Source organism: Mus caroli, chromosome X (genome assembly GCF_900094665.2).
Source record: "Mus caroli chromosome X, CAROLI_EIJ_v1.1, whole genome shotgun sequence".
Classification (NCBI taxonomy): domain Eukaryota; kingdom Metazoa; phylum Chordata; class Mammalia; order Rodentia; family Muridae; genus Mus; species Mus caroli.
This window is the reverse complement of record NC_034589.1, coordinates 91386464-91393189: the sequence shown is the minus strand read 5'-3', so window position 1 is coordinate 91393189 and position 6726 is coordinate 91386464. Positions and strand designations below refer to the sequence as shown.

General features: G+C 42.2%; 1 long non-coding RNA gene across 1 annotated transcript; it reads left to right on the top strand.

The window, feature by feature from the left end:
- The first annotated feature begins 5698 nt into the window (after positions 1-5698).
- Positions 5699-6470, top strand: LOC110287236. The gene is made up of 2 exons (XR_002377191.1): positions 5699-5928; positions 6102-6470. It is a non-coding gene; the product is annotated as an uncharacterized LOC110287236 (long non-coding RNA).
- The last annotated feature ends 256 nt before the right edge of the window (positions 6471-6726 follow it).

Sequence of the window (6726 nt, the reverse complement as noted above, 5' to 3'; positions counted from 1 at the left end):
GTACCCCCAGAGCTTCCAGGGACTAAATCACCAACCAGAGAGTACACATGGTGGGACTCATGGCTCCAGCTGCATATATAACAGAGGACGGTCTTGTCAGACATCAATGGGAGGAGAGGCCCTTGGCTCTGGGAAGGCTCAATGCCCCAGTGTAGGAAAATGCCAGGGTCAGGAAGCTGGAGTAGGTGGGTTGGTAAGCAGGGGGAGGAGGAGGGGATGGGGGTTTTCAGAGGGGAAACCAGGAAAGGGGATAACATATGAAATGTAAATAAAGTAAATATCAAAAGAAAAGAAGTGTTCAACATCTTTAGCCATCAGGATAATGTAAACTAAAAGGACTTGAGATTCTACTTTATACCTGTTTGAATGACTAAGATCAAAACTACAAGTAACAGCTTATGCTGGAAACAATGTGGAGCAAAGGGAACTCCTCTCCAATGTTGGTGGGAGTGCATACTTGTACAATTACATGGAAATATAAATGGCAGTTTATCATATCAAGACCCAGATACACCACTCCTGGGTGAATACCCAATGGGCACTCCATTCTACTACAAGAACATTTGCTAAACTATGTTACAACAGCTTTATTCATAAGAGCCAGAAACTGGAAATAAGCTAGGTATTCCTCAACCAAAGAATAAATAAAGAAAATGTAGTACATTTATGCAATGGAGTATTACTCCACAGAGGGGAAAAAAAAGCTCCATGAAATTTGTAGGCAAGTAGATAGGACTAGAAAAATAAACATCCCTTTTTGAGTGAGGTAACCCAGACTCAGAAAGACAAACAGAGTATTTACTCAATCATAATTAGACATTAGCTACAATAAAAGAGAATCATGCTGCCATCCACAGACCCCGAGATGCTAGGTAAAAAGGAGGGCTCAAAGGGAGATGCATGAATATCTCTGGGAAAAGGAAATAGCATAGATATCATGGGTGGAATGGGGGTGGGTCAGGATGAGAACAGGAGGGATCAGGTAAGGAGAAGATAGAGGGAGAGAGTACTGGGAGAGACAGCCAGAATTGGAAGGCGGCATCTTGGGGGTGAGTTAGAAACCTAGAGCATTCGAAACTCCCAGGAATCTACAAGGATGACACCAGTTAAGACTTCTAGAAATGTAGGATATAGAAGCTAGAAGAGCTATCTCATGTAACCAGGCAAGGCTTGGAGTGGAGGGGTTGAGACCAAATTAGCCACAAAAGCTTTCAACCTGCAGTTTTTCCTGTCTGCAAAATATGCTGTGGTAAAGGTCTGTGAAGAATTTGTGGGAGTGACCAACCACCACGTGGCCCAGCTTGAGACCTATGCCACAATAGAAAGCCCACATCCAACACTGCCTGGAGGGCCAGGAACCAGAGGCTGCACAGCCCAGAGACCTAGGATAGAACCAAACAGGACTGGCAGAAAAACAAAACCAAACAAGCCAAAGGTCAATGATATGATTCATAATGGTATTATGCTATATTCATAGGTGGAAGCCTAGTATAATCATCATCAGAGAGGCTTCAACCAGCAGCTAAATGATGTAGATGCAAAGACGCACAGTAAAATATTAGGCAGAGCTTGGGGGAGAAGCCTGAGAAAGACAGGGAGGGAGAAGCTTGAGGGCTCAAGGACACCACAATAAAATCCACAAAATCAAGTAACCTGGGCTCAGAGTGTCTCACAGAGACTGAGCAGACAATCACAGAGCCTGTGTGGGTCTAACCTACCCTCTGCTTATTGTTGTGGTTATATAACATGGTCTTCTTATGGGACTCCTAACAGTGGGAGTGGGGGCTATACCTGACTCTCTTGCCTGCTTTTGGGACCCTTTCCCTCCTACTGAGTTCCATTGTCCACCTTAATATGAGGGGAGGTGCCTAGTATTATGGCAACTTGATATGCTCTGTTTGGTTGACATCCCTGGGAGCCCTCCCCTTTTCTGAAAAGAAAGGAAGAGAAGTAGATAGAGGTGGAGGGCTGAGTAGGGCATACTGGGAGGGAAGGAGAAAAGGGAAAGTTTGGTTGGAATGTAATATATGAGACAATAATGAACTAACTTTAAAAATCTTTATCAGTCTCAAAAATCTATACAAAAGACTTGATACTACAAAGTATGAGAGCTGCTGTGAGTTTTCCTATTTTGTAAGCATTATTGCTCTTTTGTTGTGATATATTAATCATATTAAACCTACAGCTCATAGTATTTTAATTTTAATTAATTATACTACTTTAGTGAAAGTGTTACATATTTGAACACATTTGGGGTGAGTCCTTTTTGAAATGGCTACATATTGTACATGTGTGCTGTAATTTATTCAACTAATTTAATGAAGATTTATAGGATATTTCTAGGGCAGTTTTCCAATTACAAGTAAAAATCTTTTTTAGTAAAAATCATTGTATGTACATTATTAAACTCTATGCACACATACCTATAGATCAAAAACTTGAAACTGTTTTTAAATAGGTACCTGTAGCATTTTTATAAATAGTGCTAAATTATAACTACTGTCTGTTTTTGATATTCACTTTAGAAACATTATAAACAGTTCTGTATCATATTGATGTATCTTTTGTTTTGGTTCTCTCTCTCTCTCTCTCTCTCTCTCTCTCTCTCTCTCTCTCTCTTTCTCTCTCTCTCTCTCTCTCCCTTTCTTTGTTTACATCTGGATCTGTCACCCTCCCAGTCACCCCTTCCAGAACCCCTTGCCCCATCCCTCTGAGAGGGAGGGGCCCTGGGTATTCCCCGACCCCAGTACATCAAGTCTCTTCAGGATTAGGTGATACCTCTCCCACTGAGGCCAGACAAGGCATCCCTGTTGGACAAAAGACCCCACAGACATGCACCAGCTTTAGGGACAACCCCTACCCTGCTCCAGATGTTAGGGGACCAACATGGAGACTGAGCTACACATCAGCTACATATTACAGGGAGCAGAGTGCCAGCTCATGCATGATCTTTGGTCAGTGACTCAGTTACTGAGAACTCCCAAAAGTCCAAGTTAGTTGACGCTGTTGGTTTTTCTGTGGAGTTCCTATACCATTTAGGGCCTTCAATCCTTCATCAACTCTTTCATAAGAGTCTCATCCCCCCCCCCCAAGAACCTCCATCCAACATTTGACTATGGGTATCTGAGTCTGTTTCAGTCATATATATCCTTTTTTAAAATGTGTTTTTTAATGTCAGCATGCATGACATTCATGTAAATGAATCAAATAATTTTGATGTTTTAGAAAAGAATGTATTAATTAGTATGTCTATGAACTAGTGTTGCTAAAGTGCTATATTCCCTTTTATCCCTATCATGTAAAAGCCCTGTTCTGAATGAATGAGGTTTTCTGATCCTGTAGACAGTTTGCTTTATCTGATGTTCCATCTCAAATAAAACCCACTAATATTATTATAGATCTGTTTTTCCCCTTTTCTACATCCTGGCCAGCATGTGCTGTCACTTGAGGTTTTGATATTAGCCATTTTGATTGGTGTAATGTGGAATCTCAGGGTTGTTTTGATTTGCATTTCCCTGATAACTAAGGTCTTTGAACATTTCTTTAAGTGCTTCTCAGACATTCAATATGCCTCTGTTGAGAATTATCTGTTTAGCCGGGCGTGGTGGCGCACGCCTTTAATCCCAGCACTCGGGAGGCAGAGGCAGGCAGATTTCTGAGCTCAAGGCCAGCCTGGTCTACAAAGTGAGTTCCAGGACAGCCAGGGCTATACAGAGAAACCCTGTCTCGAAAAACCAAAAAAAAAAAAAAAAAAAAAAAGAGAATTATCTGTTTATCTCTGTATCCCATTTTTAATTAGGTTATTTGGTTTTTTGGAGTCAAACTTCTTGAGTATTTTATATAGTTTAGGTGTTAGCCCTCTATCAGATGTAGGGTTATAGAAGATCTTTTCCTAATCTGTAGATATCCACTGTCCTATTGACAGTGTTCTTTGCCTTAAAGAAACTTTTCAGATTCAAGAGGTCCCCTTTATCAATTGTTGATCTTAGAGACTGAGCCATTGGTGTTCTGATCAGAAAAATTTCTCTTGTGCCAATGTGTTCCAGGCTATTTCCATAGATGGTGATATTGCAATCTTATACAACCACACTGGAAATCAATCTGACAGTTCCTCAAAAAATTGGAAATATTTCTACCTGAAGGCCCTACTATAATGCTCCTGGACATATACCCAAAATATCACTCATCATACCACAATGACATGTAAATATGACTGTGTTCATAGTAGCCTTATTAATAATAACCAGAAACTGATAGCAACCCAGATATTTCTGAACTGAGGAATGAATACAGAAATTGTGGTTCATTTACACAATGAAATACTATAAAGGTATTAAAAATGTGGACATCATAAATTTTGAAGGAAAATGGATAGAACTAGAAAATACCATTCTAAGTGAGATTACCCAGACCCAAAATGACAAATGGCTAATACTCACTGATAAATAGATATTAGCCAAAAAGTACAGAATACATCCCACTGACCCTAAGATTTTAAACAAGAAGGCAAGCCCAACTGAGGATGCTTCAATCCCACTTAGAAGGGAGAACAAAATAATAATGGGAGGTGAAGGGAAGGACTTGAGTGAGACAGGGGAGGAGAGTGAAAAATAGGGGCAGGATCAAGTATTGGGGGAGACAGGAGAGAAGCCCAGAGGGCCAGAAGAATGAATGGGGATAGGCAGTTTTCAGGGTTGGGAGGTGGATGTGAACAGGCAGGAACCCAGCATAGCTGTTCTCTGAGAGGCTCTACCAGCAGCTGACTGAGACACATGAAGTTACTTATAGCCAACCACGATTAGATTGAAGTCAGGGACCCCTATGGAACAGTTTGGGGAAGGACTGAAGCAGCTGAAGGGGATGGCAACCCTATAGGAAGACCAACAGTCTCAACTAACCTGGACCCCTGAGAGCTCCCAGAGACTAAGCCACCAACCAAAGAGCATACACCAGCTGGTCAGAGGACCCTGGCACATATGTAGCAGAGGACTGACTGCCTTGTCTGGCCTCAGTGGGAGAGGATGTGCCTAATCCTGTAAAGACTTGATGGCACAGAGAAGGGGGATGGTCAGAGGGGGCACCCTCTCAGAGGATAAGGGGAGGGAATTTGGGTCAGAAACTCTGCGACAGGGGGACCAGGAAGGGGGGACAACATTGGGATGTAAATGATTTAAAAAACTAGCCATCACACCATGTAACCAAAAATGTCAGTTTTGAATGCTAAATTCACCAGGTAGGAAGATATTCATTCATGAATATATTCTCTTTGTTTTCATTTATGGGGTGATTCACATATACAATGATACTTCAATAATTTTTGGTAAAATGTAGAATTAAATTTGGAAGGTATAATATGCCAAAATCTAGCTAATTATTAAAAACTAAGGAGGAAACATGACAGAATGAACCACTGAATGGGGGTAGGGGAGTTTCAGGAAGAGTTCACAGGTGCAAATCCACGGCCACATGTTCCTTCACAACTGAAGATGGGAATATAAAAAAGGGTGGCATGAGTCTCTTGGAGATGTTCGAAAAAAAACCCTCCAGTCTGTATCCAGACACTATTGCCTTCATAGCATCTCCCTCAACCAGAGTGATCTCCACCCTAGTCCCTGCTCCCATCAGGCAGCAAGGTGCTTTGTGATGTCAAAGCAGCTCCTCAGCCACTATTAGCTGAGAAGGACCTTGCTGACCAATCAGGACTCAGGGGTGTGGCCTCCCATTGTTCAGGGTGGGTTCATAAGACAGTGCCTCTGAGAGCTCTGGACCAGNCCACCACAAGGCATCAGGATGGCGAAAGCAACTAAGAAGACCCACTATCTGACACAGGATGTTGTGCCATCAACCTCGACATCCAAACCCAAGACAGTGAAGATTTGCCATCGTCAGCCCTGTCCCAAATGTAGCAAGAAGATAAGTAACCTCAAGGTAAGCATAGTCCTTTCTCAGGTGATTTCCCCTCCCCCATCACTCCTAACTCTTTCTTGGCCTGGCATTTGCTCCCTTCTTAACCCATAGCCCCTCTCCTACAATCCCCTTCACTTATTCCAGCTTTTCAAAGACTGATGTGCCCTTGTCACCTTACTCTGTTGAACTTCCAGGTGCAAACGCCTAAGAAGAAGAGCAAGAAAACACTGCCAAGCATGCCTAAAAGAAAGACNTCTAAGAAAACTACACCACCAAAAAAAGGGACCAATAAAGGCAAGGGGAAAGAATTATTCGGTCACTAACATCATTTATTGAAAGAGCTGTCAACAGGTACTGAAAAGGAGCCCGAACATAGCAGCACTGAGAGCTCCAGGATTTCAACAAGTGATTAAGAATGACAGTAGACTCAGCATGCCAACCAAAGACCTGGAAATCTGTGAAAAGGATTGTCAGCTAAGCAATACCAAACTGTGTAGTCTGAAAATATAAGTACTACACAGTGCTTTGTCTCTGGTGAAAATAAAATCAATCTGATATGAAAACTATCTGTCCCTGAGAATCTCTGATGGATTTAGGGAGGGAGGGAAAGGGGGCTGGGAAAGAAGGAGGAGGTGGGGAGGAAGAAGGAAGAAACATGGGTATACAAGAAACAGGAACTATTGGCTCCTACAGGGATGGGAGCCAGACAAGAAATCTAAGACCTGCAGACAATGAAGGATTATGATGGAGCTAGCATGAAGAAAGCCTGAAGACAGGCCTTCTCCTGATGCTTTATCTCACAGGCCAAGGATGAAAAGG